The 18596-nt window shown below is 38.2% G+C and overlaps 1 protein-coding gene across 24 annotated transcripts in view; it reads left to right on the forward strand.

Moving 5' to 3' along the window:
- Positions 1-18596, forward strand: part of DST (dystonin) — a 497116-nt gene that overhangs the window by 290371 nt on the left and 188149 nt on the right. The window lies entirely within an intron of this gene.

Consider the following 18596-nt stretch of genomic DNA (forward strand, 5'->3'; position numbering starts at 1 on the left):
AGGTAGATGATCAAGATTTTGCCTATAAGGAACTGCTGAGTATGAAGGTTAGAGTTTAGTTCAGACTCGCAGCTCACAAGTTTCCAATTCATATATCCGAGTCTAATTACTCTAGTGAGTGAGCTTAACAGTTGCCAGTTTTGCGGTGGTAAACAGTGTCCTGGTGAGAATTATAACCAACTGAATCCACATTAATACTTAATATAGCACTTACTAAGTGCCAGGCACTTTTCTAAGCAGTTTACATATATTAATTCATTTACTCCTCACAGCATCCCTGTTGTCATCCCAGTAAACAGACAGAAACCAAGACACAGTAAATACTTGCTTGTGGTCTTACAACCGGTGAGTGGCAGACTTGGAACTCAAACCTAGGCAGTCTGGCTCTTGAGTTCTTGTTCTTATTGCCTTATAAGAAGGTAAATTCCCAGAAAGTATTTATTGCAAAATATATATATATACACACACACACATATACATATATATACAGACACAGACACACACACACACACACACACACACACACACACACACACACACATATATATATATTTTTTTTTTTGGAGATGAAGTCTTGCTCTGTCACCCAGGCTGGAGTGCAGTGGCACGATCTTGGCTCACTGCAACCTCTACCTCCCAGGTTCAAGCGATTCTCCTGTCTCAGCTTCCGGAGTAGCTGGGACTACAGGTGCGTGCCACCACACCTGACTAATTTTTGTATTTTTAGTAGAGACAGAGTTTCACCATGTTGGCCAGGCTGGTCTCAAACTCCTGATCTCAGGTGATACGCCTGCCTCAGCCCCCTAAAGTGCTGGGATTACCAGCTGAAAACTATATATTTCTTGATCTCAGTTATTTATTTATTTTGTTTGTTTGTTTTACAAATACTGTGTCATGTTGTTGAATAACTGGCTATATTCCTAAAGTTATGAACTCATTAAATATATAAACTATAATGTCATTAAACTAACAAATTTGATTACAATAAAATAATTATATAGGATAGTTAATGGTTTGATAACTTTCTACATTGTCTTAAATGCTATATGCATGTTATCTGATTCAAATCTCCTAACAATCTCATAAAGCAGGAATTGTTAGTATCCAGATTTTACAGATTAGGAACCTTAGGTTTACCAGATTTATACTGCTAATAAGTTAGAGAGCTAAGACTCAAAGCCAGCTAGCTCTGTTTGACTTGACATCCTGTTCTCTTCCTCTCTTTCTTCTTTCTTCCTTCCTTTCACTTCTCTTTCTCTCCCCTTTGTTTTTCTCTCTTTTTATTTTGGAAATTTCAATGTTTAAAAAACTGTAATGAATCCTCCACATATGCACACTCAGGAGTCCCTATTTTTATTTTATTTTATTTTATTTTTTTGAGATGGAGTTTCATTCTTGTTGCCCAGGCTGGAGAGCAGTGGCGCAGTCTTAGCTCACTGCAACCTCTGCCTCCTGGGTTCATGCAATTCTCCTGCCTCAGCCTCCCAAGTAGCAGGGATTACAGGCACCCGCTACCATGCCTGGAATTTTTTTTTTTTTTGTATATTTAGTAGAGACAGGGTTTCACCATGTTGGCCAGGCTGGTCTCAAACCCCTGACCTCAGGTGATCCACCTGCCTCTGCCTCCCAAAATGCTAGGATTACAGATATGAGCCACCATGCCTGGCCTGTATTTTTAAACACTGTATTTGTATCCTTCCTTTGTGGAGCAACATTTAAATAGAAGTGGGTGTAGGTTGCGGAATTGAAAAAAAAAAAAAAAAACAGGATCAACTTGCTTACACTTGTTTAAAGCACCAGGTCTTCTTGAGTGAAGGTTTAGTGACTGCAGACACAGCCATCATCATACTGCGCTTTCCAGGTGACTTAAAATGATAGGCCATGAGAAGGCTTTACTTGAAATGATAGAATCTTTGTGGCCTTTGAATTAAAAAATTTCAATTGTGGTACCTGAAGTATTTATAACAGTGCATCTTTGAGGGTGTGGTCTGCTCTCTCCTTTTAAGTTTTTTAGGCAGAAGCAAAATATAGAAGCCAGCTATTCTTCTAAAATAACCTACTTTTGGCAGGGAGGCTGAGACAGGAGGATTGCTTGAGGCCAGGAGTTTGAGACCAGCCTGATAGCAAGACCCCCATCTCTACAAAAATTAGATAGATTAGAAAAAACCCTGCTTTTGAAAACAGTGGCCTCTGGACATTGTCTCTTTGGTACTCATGAAGAATCATGCGTACAAATTGGTATATATATGCTGTGCATTTTTCTCCTAAGTACTTAAATATTTCATTGTGTGTGTCAGAGATCCTAAAATTTCCTACGGAAGCTTCATGTCATAGAGCTCTTATTGCTTTAGGTGAGAATTTGAGCCTTTGAATTAGTTATTTGTTTTGAACTTTTATTATGGCAGAGATATCTTTTTAGAACAATGTTTAGTTTTAACTTAGAACTTTGGTTTTCCTAGTTTACTTTATTTTCCTTTGTTAAGATTCATGGTTAAAATACCATATATCAGGTTTAATGCTTAAAGGATTTCTTTGTTACTGAAATTCTGTTGTTGTTCTGTGGCTTGTAAAATATTATTGTGGTTTCTTTCCCTAGAAGAAAATTCCATCTGTAGAACTTCATTTTTAGTTGACATCATTGAGCCTTTCTTTACTTAAAAAAAAAAATTGAATACTTATCTTTGAGCATGTGAAAGAATGAAATGAAGAGAGTTGAACTGCATGTATTTCTCACTGTTGACTGCCTTGATTTACTCCAAAAGAAAAAAGAGACAAAATTATAAACAATCAAAAAATATCACCATAAGCAATTTTTTTTTGGTATTGACAATAATAATCACATTTAGAGAGCAGTGTCTTGACTGGGTGCCATGGCTCATGCCTGTAATCCCAGCACTTTGGGAGGCTAATGCAGGAGGATTGCTGGAGTTCAGGAACTGGAGACCACCCTGGGCAACATATCAAGACCCCATCTCTACAAAAACTTTAAAGACGAGCCAGGCATGGTGACGCACACCTATAGTTCCAGCTTCTTAGAGGTCCGAGGTAGGCAGATAGCTTGAGTCCAGAAGGTTGAGGCTGCAGTGAGTTATGACTGTGTCACTGCACTCCAGGCTGGGTGACAGGGCAAGACCCTGTCTCAAAAAAAAGAGTGGTGTACTTATTTAATAATTGTTTTTATTTGATAACTATTGCCAGAAGTTTTGTGGTGTATTTGGATTTGTTGTGGAAACATGATTGGGCTTTATTTTTTGTATTTAGATCAAATATTTATATGGATTTTACTTGGTTTTGGCAATAAAAATTATTTGAGGTGGCACAGTGGGTTTGGTTTCTGTTGGTTGCTGCAGTGGATGGAAAGAGGGATGTGGTTATCCGTATGCAGCAGATTTGCATACTCAAACAGAATAGGAAATTTTTCTCTAGAGATTAGAAGGAGAATATATTCTTTACTTAAAGGCAAATCAGTATTATTTGTAACGGGTGACTTAGTAAGTTTTTTTGTGCACATCTTCTAAAGATTTAGAAACATTGATATGAAATAGGAACAGAATAATCACATCCTTCACATTTTGTATTAATATAAATTATACTGTTATAAGTTATTAATCAAGTATATTAATTTGGATTGTCCAGCACATTTTTATTAGTGATTCCATATAGAATATGATTCTTGAAAAAAAAAAAAGAATATTTGTTAATCCTATAAAGAGTATTTGTTTTCTAACAATTCAGTATCCTAAAATTTTCTATAGAAAATATAATTTTCTAATTTTCATGTTCCTTGAAAGAATTAATATATGAAATAACAATGAAGAGAAATTGTTATAAGTGTAATTTATAGTTGTTACAGAATAAAAATGATCCATGAAGATAAAAAGTAAATAACAGTCATAAAGTAGTTAACCAAGAAATATATGTATAATGTTGGCCATGTGTCAGTTTCTGTCCTAGCTGATTTTTAATGTGCTAGCTTTTAAAATTGTCACAATCCTGTGTACTAGATTGTAACTCCATTCTTAAAATAATTTCAACTTTTATTTTAGATTCTAGGGGTACATGTTCAGGTTTGTTACTTGGGTATATTGCGTGATGCTGAGGTTTAGGGTACAACTGATGCTGTTGCCTAGGTAGTGAGCATCATACCCACTAGGTAGTTTTTCAGCCCTTACCCCCGACTCCATAGTAGTTCCCAGTATCTCTATGGCGTGACTCCATTTTTATCAATAAAGAAACAGGCTCAAGGAGTAAATAACTCATATTTTTGACATCATACATATACTTTTTACATAATGGAGGTGATTGCTCTGAATTCTCATCTTCATATACTTATATGTAACTACTTACATAATTTGCTTTAGGCAAACTAGATTTCAAGAAATGGAACTGTTGACCAGAACAATTGTGATAGTCCATTCTTGAAGATGAGTGGTATTTTCAGCAAAGATGTATGAAAATTATCGATGAACTCAAGAAATGACTAAATGAATAGTACCATATACAACTGACAACTAAGATCTTTGCCCCTTGTAAGAAACTAATGAGGGACAGCATTAGTTGTTTAACTTAGAGTTAGCCATCTATGAAAATAGCGTCAGCAACTCATAAGGAAAATTATAGATAATAAAAGAATACTAAGATACTTAGAATGAGTGAGAGCAAAATCACAGTGGAACTGTTAAGCAGTTTTATGTCACATTATCCTAAAGAGGATGAAGAGCCTGGATTTTGCAGTGGGGTAATAAGAATGATAAAGTTATATGATTCAGTGGAACAGATTGCAAGGGATGGTTCTATAGCTTCTGTTTAAATAGGTCACTGATAAATATATTATGTCTTTCTATTAAATCTCTTAGGAAATTCTGTTCATAATTCCTTCTAGGAACTTCTGTGTGTTATATTCAGTTTTTAATGAAAAGGGTTCAAATAATAAAAAATATTACCTGTACTAGTTTCTGCTTGTTCTGTTTGTATACTTGAATTTAAGAATTTAATGCAGCCTTTTTGCTAAAAATCACAACTGGTAAGAGATCTTGGATAAATATGCCTTGCTATTGCCCCTAAACATAATTTTCAATCAAAAGACTAACAAAGAATACTGGATTTGATGAGCTTAGATCAAAAGAATGTCACAAAAACATCTGGTGTGTAAGTAGATTAAAAGCAAGAGAGGATAAAGTAGAATTAACCAAGAGCCAGTAGGCAAGGGATCCTAGGAGTATCCTTTAAACACTGGTGGATTAATAAGTCACCAAGAGTTGGGGTTAATATAGAGGAGTGAAATCCCTGATGGTAGTGATTGTTCTTCGGAAGTAGGTGTTACAAGCAGAGGGTTCAACTCTCCTTTTATTTAAGGGTTTGCTGAGGCATCACAGTAAAATTGGCTTGCTTCTTTTTGGGAGAGATAAAGCTCTCACTTCCAGCCTGAAATTTAGTCTCTGACTTGTCTGGCTTCTCTCATTCTCTCCAAGTGGATATCTGCCCTAGAACATTAATGAAAGCCAAATTCCAAAACAACAGTGCCTAACATTGCTCAGTGTGAAAACAAGTCTGCCTGAGCAGGCATGAACATGAATATGTACCCAAAGGCCAGAAAGAACAGTGCAAAATGTGCGGGAGAGCCTTGCGAATCTGAGGTGGCGCTATGGAAAGTCGCTAAGTATGTCAAGACTAAAACTAGGAGCGTGTGTGTTTGAAGAGATTATTTCTGCTTACTAGTTTCTGCCTGTCTTACTCTTGTCTTTAATTTGTCTCATTCATTTATTTAATTTGCCTTAAAAAAAATAAAAGTAAGAAAGCTAAATGTAAATAAATAAATAATTTGCCTTTTAATGCCCCTGGCAGTCTTTTCATAGGTTTGTTTTAAATATATTAGCAAAGTGAGACTCAAAATTTTGGGAATAGGTTATATGCAGGAGCAAAGCAGTGAAATGTTTTCTAATTAAGCAGCCAGGAACTTTTCACTTGTCTGAATATGTAGTTGGATAGCAATTATTTTGTCCATTGTTAGCATTTTGAATGAGAATATAATAGGGCCATCCTATTTCATTATATTAAAGTTTAAAGATGCTGTAATTGGGAAGGTTAGACTATAAAGTTGTGTCCAGAGTCATCTTGTTTAATTGTATGACCTGCAGGCTGGTGATTCAGTCACATGCTTAAATTAAGTCACACTTCAGAAGCTAAACTGGATTCGACTGGTTTAATACTGGGAGGAGGCCCTTTAGGGTTTGAAATGTTCCCATAGGTAGTTAGCTTAGTGTTGAGTAGGTGGTTCTTTTCCTTTAGCCTTCAGGCTGCAGAATCCAGAGGTTTGAGGGTGTGTGTATGTGTGTGCATACACGGCCATGGGCTGTAGTTTGTGTGGCCACAAGCCAAACACACACTAGAGCCTGAAAGTTATCAATTTTCCCAGTAATCCAGCTTGTGTAAAAAAAGTCAAATTGCTTATTTACATCACCAAATGAACTCAAAATAATTGAACTCTGAGAGCAGAAATGGATGACTTCTAACCATTATCTCGTTTTTTTTTTTTTTTTTTGAAACGGAGTTTCGCTCTTGATACCCAGGCTGGAGTGCAATGGCGCGATCTCGGCTCACCGCAACCTCCGCCTCCTGGGTTCAGGCAATTCTCCTGCCTCAGCCTCCTGAGTAGCTGGGATTACAGGCACGTGCCACCATGCCCAGCTAATTTTTTTTTGTATTAGTAGAGACGGGGTTTCACCATGTTGACCAGGATGGTCTCGATCTCTTGACCTTGTGATCCACCCGCCTCGGCCTCCCAAAGTGCTGGGATTACAGGCTTGAGCCACCGCGCCCGGCCTATCTCGTTTTTAAATTCTTGAAGAGCTAATGATGTACACTGCTTATAATGTAATGCATCTGTATCCAAATGAGGTATAAGAGTTAGTGTCTGCCTCTGGTGAACATTTTTACTGTGTCTGTGTGGTTTAACATACAATTTGGGGGATGTAATTTGGCATCCAAATATTTAATGGAAATACCTGAATATATTACTTTCCTTTTATGTTCCTGGCCTTCTTGTCTAGGTTAATTTACAGAAATTATCTGTAATATGAAGCCTCTCATTACTGCATGAAATAGATCTTTTTTTTTTTTTTTTTGAGACGGAATCTTGCTTTGTCACCCAGACTGGAGTGCAGTGGCGTGATCTTGGCTCATTGCAACCTCCACCTCCTGGGTTCAAGCAATTCTTCTCCCTCAGCTGCTTGAGTAGTTGGGATTACAGGCATGCGCCACCATACCGGGCTAATTTTCTCTGTATTTTTAGTAAAGCGGGGTTTCACCGTGTTGGTCAGGCTGGTCTCAAACTCCCGACCTCAAATGATCTACCTCCCTCAGCCTCCCAAAGTGCTGGGATTACAGGCGTGAGCCACCATGCCCGGCTGAAGTAGATCTTTATAGCTGTGATATAAGGTATAGCCCACATTCTCCTACTTTCATTTTTGAGGCAGAAAACTGAACAAGTGACACAGCCACAGTAGGAAGATGGCTTATCTGGTTGTCCTCTTCATGGGAGCCTGGCAAACCTGGTTGCAATTTTTACAGCAGGCACTTGTTACCACAGTCCTACTTTTTCTTGTATCTGTGATTAAAAAAAAGATTCCATATGGTATTCTATTGTATGCATGTAACATTTTATTTAGAGTGCCTCGTTGATGGATATTATGTTGTTTCTTGCTTTTAAAACTGTTGTATTGAACTTTTTATGTGTCTTTGTGCAGGCGCATGAGTATGTCTGTAGAATAAGGTCCTGGAAGTGGTATTGCTGGGACAAAGCGGATTAACTTTAAACATTTGAGACGTACTTCTGAATTGTCTACCAAAAGAGTTGTACTGATGCATACCCCTTCTGCACTGTTTCCCCTCAATGATGCCTTTGAGAAAGAAACACTTCTTAACCTGTTAATTACTTTTTAGCAGGTCTAAGCCCCATTCTTTTTTTTCTATTCTTTCTTTTACTTTGTCCTTTCATTCATAAAATTATTTCTTTTCAGCTTTTAAAGATGTGCCAGAAATGAAATGGCAGGCTCATCTTTCACTGATGTGCAAGCTGTTAGTCTAAACATGCATGCATTATGAGTTTAGGGGGAAAAATGACTAAGTTGACAAATTTCAGTGATGTGATCATTGAAAAGTTAGACTGTCAGCTGGGCACGGTGACTCATGCCTATAATCCCAGCACTGTGGGAGGCCGAGGCAGGTGGATCACCTGAGGTCAGGAGTGTGAGACCATCCTGGCCCATGTGGAGAAATGGCAGCTCTACTAAAAATACAAAAAGTTAGCTGGGCCTGGTGGCAGGTGCCTATAATCTCAGCCACTCAGGAGGCTGAGGCAGGAGAATCGCTTGAACCCGGAAGGTAGAGGTTGCGGTGGGCCAAAATCACGCCATTGCACTCCATCCTGGGAAACAAGAGTGAAACTCCGTCTCAAAAAAAAAAAAAAGAAAAGAAAAGTTAGAGTGGGGCTGTCTTGAAGTAGCATATGAGAGAGTGGCTATCACAATCCCAGAGATTTAGGAAGTGTGTAATAAACATGAGTTTCCCCTCCCCCAACATGCTGTCACAGATCTGCTAACAACAGGGCAATGATTTTAAAGCTTGAGGGAAGGCAAGTTTTGATCAAGACTCTCCTTGCTTAGAAACTTGACAAGTCCTGCCTTATCATGTTTCCCTTTAGCATTCTCTTACCTTTCACATGAAGATTTCTTTTACATTACAGGAACAGTAGGTTGGTATATGTAACTCCATCTGTTTTTCTTTGATAGGTTCTTCTATTTGTTTCAACACTTGTTGTATTTTGATTTGATTATTCACATTCTCATCTTAGTCTGTGAGATGAAGTAGTTTGAGATTTAGTTTTCTACCATAATAAAAATAAATTGATTCCCACTACCCCCTTTTTGGGGAGGGTGTATTTATCCTTTAGTCGCCAAAGTTTACTTAAATTTTACGTTTATTAGTTCACTAAAATAGAGGCACTGGAGGAGTTACTTCTCTATCAACATCAATATACCATTCTCTGTATTCATTAAAATTTAGGCTGTTATGGGATTTATTGTTCTTTGTGAAGTGAAAAAGTCGTAATTCATTAGGTATCTTTTAATTATTGAAGTTGTTAGATTCTAACCTTGAAGTACTAACAAAGCTTGCTATAAATATACTGTTTCTCATTTTTGCTGTTTACCTTGTTAATGGAGAGTCACTTTGTAGAAAAAAAAAGAGTGTTTGAAAAAACTCAGGCACCTAGTTTTAAGAACAAGGGAAAATTACCTTCATAGCTTGCTACCTTAGAGTTCTTAATCTATGCCCTAATATGAGCATAAAGGGGTATCTACACCGAGTTATGCAACTATGCGTGAGTCTTCCGCAAGTGTGTATTTACTTGGTAGGGAAGAATGGAGGAATGTATTATAGGGTTTTTTTTTTTTTTTTTGGCAACTGCAATGTGAGGTGCTTTTTGCACCAATAAGAACAGTAAGGACATGCCAAGCCTGAACATGATTTAATAAAAACAGTCATCTTCAGGAATTTATTATGGTAACTTCTCTGCTGTCATAGGATAAGTGAGGCATACTGAATGTATATTTTTATTGTGATCTTTTGAAGAGCAGATGTTAAGTGGCATGTGTGTGTTCAGTCACCTCTGTGTGGGTTGTTCTGTAGTATAGAGGGTGTTCTGAAAATGGTCTCTAGGTAAGTGGAGTGAGGTTTGTTTTTGTTTTGTGTTGTTTTACACTTCCACACAGTCCCTTTTCAGTTCCTTGCAAACTGCTGAGTATGTACTATTTTGCCAGCAAAGGCTGAGCCTGTATGAACCCAGCCATGTGCTTTGTCTGTGCATGTCCCCACGCAGGGAAGCACACCAGAGAAAGCCGTACTTCAGGGTAGATTGATTTCATTAGAACTTCATCATCACCAGCCTCAAATGGTTCTGGCCAGCAGTCCTTTTCTATCTGTGTGATTAACCCTTCTCTTCCTCACAGCACCTCCTCCCACCACCTTTTCTCACCCTTAACAGGTGATCTAGACTTACTCTCAGAAAATTGAAGCCAGCAAGTAGAAAGTCTCTTTTGCTGCTGACACAAACCTATCTTCATTTGCATCCATCCTCAACCTCCTGCTTCCTTTCAACACAGGAGTCCTCTCTCCACCTATCCAAAGCCTGTCCCCTCCTGCTGTGCCCTGGATCTTATCTCTGTCATTACCTTAGAAACCCTTCTTGTATATATTCAGCTTTTTCCTTCAGTAGATCTTTCTAATTGGATTTTAAGCATGCTGCAGCCTATTCTGTTAATAAAACAACAATCAACAAAAACACTCTCCCTTAACTGCATTCTTTATTGCAGCTACTACCTTATATTACTCCTTTCCTTCAAGGCCAAAGTCCTCAGAAGACTTGGTGACATCCTCCATCATCATTTCTTCGCTTTATACTCATTCCCTAACACATACTAACCTAGATTCTTACCCCATAATTTGTTAAAACACTTATGCTTGGGTCATGGGTGACTTCTGTGTAGCTGAATCCAGTGGATATTTTTCATGCCTCATTTTCCTTATATTTTAGTACTTCACCCTATTAAGCTTTCTTTTCTTCTTGAAATACTCTTTCCTTTAGCTTTTAAGACACTGTACTCCCTGGTTTTTCTCCCACTTCTTGGCTGCTCATGCTCAGTTCCCTCCGTAGACTTGGCCTCTTTCACAAGGCCAGTAAACACTGGCGTTTTTCAAGATTGCATGTTGGACTTTTTCTTTTCTCTCTGTGTTGTCTCTCATCCATGCTTACAGCCTTAATTACTATAACCAGCGTCATACTATAACCAGTTCTGTAGATTTGACTTTCTTAAATATCTCCTGACTTGGTCACTTTTTTTTCCACTGCTGTCACGTTCTTTACAAGCCACCATGGCCACTTACCTGAATTCTGTGTGAGTTCTTTGACCATTTTAAATTTTTTCTCTGGCTGCCCCCAGATCTGATCATTTAATCTCTTCTAATCCTCCTTAATGCATTGTGATGGCTTCTCATAGCTCTTAGGGAAAAAGTTTACAATCCTTTAAGGTGTTCATGAGAGTCTGCATCATCGTGGCCCTTTGCCACCCCCATATCATGTTCCCCTGGCTGCTGGCTTCCCGCCCTTGCACTGCTCCCCTTGTAGTCATGTGCCCTTCAGCCACAGAACTCTGTATGTCTTTTTTCATCACCTGGGTGCTCTTCCACCAGGTTTTCTTGTGACCTCCCTTTGGAGCTCTGAGCTCTCCATATGCACAGTGGCTGTTCCCAGTGCCTTACTCTCTGGCACATGGTAAATACATATTAAATATTGAGTGAATGAATAAATGAATGAACTTGTTAGTTTTTTGACTGGGAAGAATTATTTCCATGAGGCATACTAGGCATCAAGTAGTCTTCTCTGATTACCCTTTTATGACGTTTTTATGCCGATAGATACGTCTTCGTAACTTGTGCACATTGTTCTTTATGCTAAGTTTCACAGCTACTTTCACATAAATCTCTTGAGATCTTGGGTAAATCAGTTGAGTTCTTTGAACCTTATGCTACCACCAGCTCATAATGCACTCCCTCCCATAGTCATACATGTTTCCAGATGCTCCCTAGGTGATTTTTGTTCTAACTTCTGTAATTCTTGATACTCATTTTCTGCAGAAAGAACTGAGACACAGGTTGCAGGATGTCCACAGTCAGAGCAAATTAGGACTAAATTACAGGACACCTGACTCACAGCTATGTGCCTCATGTGGTTGTTTAGTCTTTTCTCTCAAATATGTAGAAGTTGTCTTTAAAAAATTTAAAGAATTCCCAGCTACTCAGGAGGCTGAGGCAGGAGAATTGCTTGAATCCAGGAGGCGGAGGTTGCAGTGAGCTGAGATCACATCACTGCACTCCAGCCTGGACAACAGAGCGAGACTCCATTTCAAAAAAAAGAAAACAAAAATTTAAAGAATTATGGCTGGACACAGCAGCTCACGCCTGTAATCCTAGCACTTTGGGAGGCTGAGGCAAGCAGATCACCTGAGGTCAGGGGTTCGAGACTAGCCTGGCCAACATGGCAAAAACCTGTCTCTACTAAAAATACAAAAATTAGCTGGGCGTGGTGGCACATGCCTGTAGTCCCAGCTACTCGGGAGGCTGAGGCAGGAGAATCGCCGGAACCCAGGAGGTGGAGGTTTCAGTGAGCCGAAACTGTGCCACTGCATTCCAGCCTGGGTAACAGAGCGAGACTCCATCTCAAAAAAAAAAAAAAAAAAAAATTAGATTGTGATAAGATGCATATAGCATAAAATTTACCATCTTAACCAGTTTTAAGTTGATAGTTAAGCAGCATTAAGTGTGTTCACTTTGCTGTATAGCCATCACCACCATTCATCTCCAGAGCTCTTTTCATCCAGCGTAACTGAAACTCTGTACCCATGAAACAGTAACTCCCCATTTCTGTCTCCCCCCACCCTTTGACAACCACCGTTCTTCTCTCTGTCTTGTCTTTCTTTTTTAAGTTGAGCAACGAAACTGTGGCCGTGTTTTTTCGAGTGGTCAGATATCTCAAATCACAAAATTTAGGTGGGTTTTTAAATCTGATTAAGGAAAAAGAATATGTGACCAAATGCTATCTTTTTCCAGGGCTTCATTATTTTACAGTGTACTCCGGAGTTGGGCCAACATAAAATGACACACCCACCCTCCCACCTTGCTAGCACTAAATGTGTTCGTTTCTTGTATATTTAATAATAAAAATAAACACTGAAAAAGAGTTAAAAGGTTCACTCTCTCCTGCCAAGAGGATAAGGCAGTCGCATGTTTCTGCTTGTGGGTGCTTTTGTTTGTAGTGTTATATAATGCCTGATGACACTGTGGACTTTTTTTCCCAATACAAAATGCTTATAATCTTGAAAGAAAATTAAATAATTATTAGAAAGAAGGGTTTTTAACATTGTGTAGTTATCAAACTTGCCTAATAAGAATCACCTGAGACAGGGGAGAGAAAGCTGTTAAAATGCAGATAACCAGGCCTTTATTTCTATTCTTATTCTGGATTAGGACCCAAGTGTGGGAAACATTGGTATAGGATACATTGATGAGTTCTGTTTTGGTAATAATCTGGAACTTCATCATATTTCTTATGGTTTATTTTTTCTGAGTATGTCAAAACACACACACATATACATACATATTATTGTGTTTCTTTATGGGGGTTACCAACATCATTATTGTTTTGCCCAGTAGTAGAAGTATAATCTGTTATGTATTTTCTTTGTTTTGTATTCTCAGCTTCATATTGGGTGTTACTGTTTAGTTCTCAGTTTATAATGCCAGGATATTGCAGAGAAATCAGGCCCTGTAGTCAGACCTGGGTTCAAACCATGACTTCTACTTACCAGATTTGTGTTCTTGGTCAAGTTATATAACTTATTTATGCTTCGGTTTTTTTCCATCTGTAAGTTCAGGATAATAATACAACCTACTGCTTAGGGTCACTGAGATGATTAAGTGAGATAATGCATTAAGTCCTTTAATGCATTGCCTGCCACAAAGTAGGTATCAGTATTTATTAGTCCCCATTGTTGTTTTTTGATTATTACTTTATAAGTTATCCCAACTGGCAACATTATCAGAAGCTGAAGTTGAGGGCACATGAGAGCATAAGAAGGGAGGGGACCTAGAAGCAGCAACTTCAGCTTTTTGAAGCTTTTATTCTTCACGCCTGTCTGTTGTCCTCACTCCGTGCCTACTTTCCAAATGATTTTTTAGGAGAGAAAAGCCTTTAGGAAACCTTGAAGGGGTGTGTGCTTGTTTAGGATATGGAGAAGCTATGACATTGTACCCTGATCCATGTACATTTCAACAAGGTTTCGAAAACTTGAAGCCATCGATGGTAGTTTTTGTCAGTAGAAATTAGTGAAAATAATAAAAACAAGCCTAGGATGGAAAACATCTCCAGGAATTTGAAACACTGGTATGTCTCAGCCCCATAGCTCATTTATTTCTTTATTATTTATTTACTCCTCACAAGTTCATGTTTTAAGTATTATGCTAGATATTGAGGATATAAACATGGACAACATGGGCTCTGCCTTTAGGAAGCTCATGGTCCAATATGAGATATAGGCAAATGTATAGTTATGAAACATGTGGTAAATACAGAAATGCAGATAGCAGACAGCATTTGGGAACAGAGGAAAGTACTTCCTGGAGGAAATGATGATGGAACAGAGTCTGCAGAAAGAATTTGAGTTGGAGGTGAGGTATGCAGTGGACATTTCTTGAGCAAAGAAAAGAGGCAGGAAAAACCTGATATGTTTCTGTTTTTCTGTTGAAAAATGGGCTTTGCTCCTCTCCTTATCCCTAAGACTTATGAAAGAGAAATTTCTCAACCATAGGAAAGCAGATGCAGGGTAGCCAAAACCTTGCTGTTTGTATCCACGTTAATAATTATTGAGTGCCAGTTGAGAGCCAGCACAATCTAACAGACTCTGTGAATTTAAATCACTTAATTTTTTCATTAAAAAAATCCTGATTTGGACCGTGGCCACTGATATTTCCCATATCTGTTTTTTCAGCTATTGTCACATTTTTGGTTCAGGATTTGGTAACATTGTGTCTGCACTAAAGTAGTCTTCTCGTAGCTGACATTTTTCTCTTTCTCTTAGCTAACTTTAATTAGTGTCACCTCTGCCATATTTCTTTTCTTTTTTTTCTTTTTTTTGAGACGGAGTTTCATTCTTGTTACCCAGGCTGGAGTGCAATGGCGCGATCTCGGCTCACCGCAACCTCCGCCTCCTGGGTTCAGGCAATTCTCCTGCCTCAGCCTCCTGAGTAGCTGGGATTACAGGCACGCGTCACCATGCCCAGCTAATTTTTTGTATTTTTAGTAGAGACAGGATTTCACCATGTTGACCAGGATGCTTGATCTCGTGATCCACTCGCCTCGGCCTCCCAAAGTGCTGGGATTACAGGCGTGAGCCACTGTGCCCGACCTCCCTCTGCCATATTTCTAAGTACTTCCTTTCCAAGTATTTTGACATTGTTTCATGCTCCTTGCAGTTGAATGTATTGGTGTTTATCATGATATAATGTGGAAACCTTAGGTAGTCTGTTGTGTTAATCTTTTTTTTTTTTTTTTTTTTTTTGTGACAGAGTCTCGCTCTGTCACCCAGGCTGGAGTGCAGTGGCGCAATCTTGACTCACTGCAACTTCCGACTCCAGGGTTCAAGCACTTCTCCTGCCTCAGCCTTCTGAGTAGTTGGGGTTACAGGCGCCTGCCACCACTGCCAACTAATTTTTGTATTTTTAGTAGAGACGGAGTTTCACTATCTTGGCCAGGCTAGTCTCGAATCCCTGACCTCAGGTGATCTGCTTGCCTTGGCCTCCCAAAATGCTGGGATTACAGGTGTGAGCCACCATGCCTGGCATGAGTTGCAATTTTTAGTCTCACTTTTCAGTTTCATTTTAAGGCCTTTTCTTGGTTTTATACTTCTGATTTAAATTTTATGCTATCTTCTTGTGTTTTCTTTGTAAGCTACTTTTAATTGCTTATGAAAGAAAAGCTGGGATATAAATATGTTTAAAGAATGATAATTTATGATGATTGGGTCATTTTGAAAAGACATTATCATAGAATAATAAAAAAGTAAAAGAATGGCCTTATTTTTTCCATAAAAAGACTAGCATTTATTACTTTACATGGTAAAGTACTTATATGATTTTGAAAGGTTTCCATAAAACAGGCAAGTTACAATAGTTAATGTTCAACTATCTGAAATGTAACATGGGAACAAGGTCACTATAATATAGTCTAATGCTCTTTGGTTAGTCAAACCTAAAATGGAAATGGAACTTCCTGTTAACATTCCCCAAAAAGAGTTACAAAGAAATGAAACCTTTAGAATGAAAGTATCTTCTGTATGTGAAAAATAAATGAAGATTTTAAAGGTTGTGTTATCCCAGTGAGACTATGAAGAATGAAGGTGGTAGATAGGACACACACAGCAAAGGCCTCTTCTGGATGCTTCAGGCCAATAGAGAAAAGACTGATTTGAAAGACAAAGGGACCACCACATTGTTAGGAGATTAGCTAGGGGAGAAATAGCACTTTGAAGATTACAGCCTATTACTACTTTTTCATAGTGTTTTTTTTTTCTTTCATTCTTTCTTTCTTTCTGAGAAGGAGTTTCACTCTTGTTGCCCAGGCTAGAGTGCAATGGTGAGATCTAGGCTCACTGCAACCTCTACCTCCCGGGTTCAAGAGATTCTCAGCCTCCCAAGTAGCTGGGATTACAGGCGCCTGCCACCACGCCCAGCTAATTTTTGTATTTTTAGTAGACACAGGGTTTTACCATGTTGGTAAGGCTGGTCTCAGACTCCTGACCTCAGGTGATCTGCCTGCTTCAGCCTCCCAAAGTGCTGGGATTATAGGAGTGAGCCACTGTACTCAGCTTCATGGTGGTTTTAAAATTTTTCCCTTCTCCCTTTTTCACTTAAGTAATTTTCTTTATCTGCTGTCTTTTAGTGGAGGAAAGCCTTTCAGTTTTTGTTCCATTAAAGTGTTAAACTTCATGATAAAAGAGATGACTTACTCAGACTCATTGTATTCTACAGCTGCTTTTGTGTTGAAATGACTATGTCGTTCTGAAGGAAGTTTTATGTTGTATTCTCTTAGTTGAAAAACTTGATTCTTCAATGACTTTATTCATTCTTTCTGGGATTACTCAGTGTTTACTTTCTTTGCTGATGACAGGGTTCTCATAATAACATGCCATGTCTTGTTCTGAGATTTGGCAGACTTAGAAAGGCTGTTTTTTATTTCCCCCAAAATGTGCAAACTTTACGGAAACAAAACAATTTTTTGATGAAAGAACTTTAGGTATTTGTTTTTGTCTAGACTGCTATACATACCTGTTTGATAATCTTGAGGTTGGCAGATTCTTCAGTATGTTTCTATGTGAATAAAAATGTTATTTTTAGAGATCTGTCATTTACCTCCATTGTTGTCAGTGGATTTATTGTTCCTATAATAAATGGTATGATCACTTTCGAGTGATCGTATCAGTGGCATGTTGAAAACATCGAAGGGTTTCCTAATATTTTCCTGTAGTATGAGCATGTAGGTGATGGTAACCACATTTCCAGATTATGAACAGTGCAAAGTGATATAAAAGTGTATGATTTTCTTGAGAGGTCTGTTTGCTCACCTAAAAAAGGGTACAAATTGCCATTTATCTTTCTAATATTAGTGATATATTTTCAAACAGCTTTTCATATGAGCCGCCTGCCAAGTAGTATACAAAATAATTTGCATTTTATTTCTCCTACACTACCTTTGAGCCCTCCTGTTCTTTCTATGGTTCCTCAAATGATTATTTTGAGCAAAGAAGATTGCCTGTGGAGATTGTAGAGAGCCTTTCTTTGTAAGCTGATCAACAGGTTCTTACTCAGTGATTTTTTTGGGTGGTGAGTACCACTCTTTTTGAAGGTTTTGCTGTTTCCACATTGTTCCTGTATTCTTTTAATGCTTTGTTTTTGAGATCGAAGTTTACTGACTGCCTTCTAGCCTTGAGTGAAGTCTCCAATGACCATATTTTGGCACTTTCTCTACAAGAAGTATTTGAGGACTCTTTTCCTTTCTCACGTAGATAGAGTGAGCTTCAAAGTTTCTGCTTCAAAGTTTGGGTGTTATGTAACTTTCACAAATTAGAAAAAGATGAAGTCTGATATGTGTGACTGTGTGTGTATGTGTGTGGGTATGTGCACACGTGTGCTTGTGAAAATATAAACTAATGCTTATTTTATCCATTCATTTAGGATTCAGATTACTAATGAACCAATCTACTTACCAACTTATGAGTAGATATTTGTTGAGGGTCTACTATACATCATTCTTTATTTCAGTAGTAGGATAAAATACAAAATTTTCTTAATACATGGTACTTGCTATCTTGGAGTTGACGGTTTGGGAGAAACAACATGTACACAGAACAGTGAATTAATAGAGCAAGGAAGTCTCAGATTATCCTAAGTGCCACAGTGTGTGGTGCAGGCTGGAAGTATGAGTTCAGGGAACAGAGACAGAAATAAGGAATAGGAATATGAACCAGGCCCCACAGAAGAGATGGAGCTTGATCTCTCCTTGGAATAATGAATAGGATTATAGAAGACAAAGGTGACGTAAAAGGGTGTGGTGCAATGGGGATGCCATGCACACATCATTGAACTAAGCTACAAGCTTTTTGTCTTTGGGGAAGAATATTGACAGGATGCTGGTTGGATTGGAAATAGGCTGTTGGAGTACTATAGCTTAAATCAGTTGGATGGGACAGATAATTATATATATTCTGACTATGAGATATTTGTGGACTTGTTGAAATTTATATATGTTCAAATTTTTATATTTTCCTTGTTATATTTGCTTTCAACACAAAAGTTTCTGAGATAAGTGAGCAGTATTAAATGTTTGATGAAAGTCTCTGCATTTTAACATAGGCTTGTTATTTATTTGAGCAGAAGTTGTTTTGTAAATGGAAACATATATAAATATAATGTTGAGTTGGTACATGAGA

The sequence above is a fragment of the Aotus nancymaae genome, unplaced genomic scaffold (assembly GCF_030222135.1).
Source record: "Aotus nancymaae isolate 86718 unplaced genomic scaffold, 86718_ANA_hifiasm-v0.15.2.pri h1tg000040l, whole genome shotgun sequence".
Classification (NCBI taxonomy): domain Eukaryota; kingdom Metazoa; phylum Chordata; class Mammalia; order Primates; family Aotidae; genus Aotus; species Aotus nancymaae.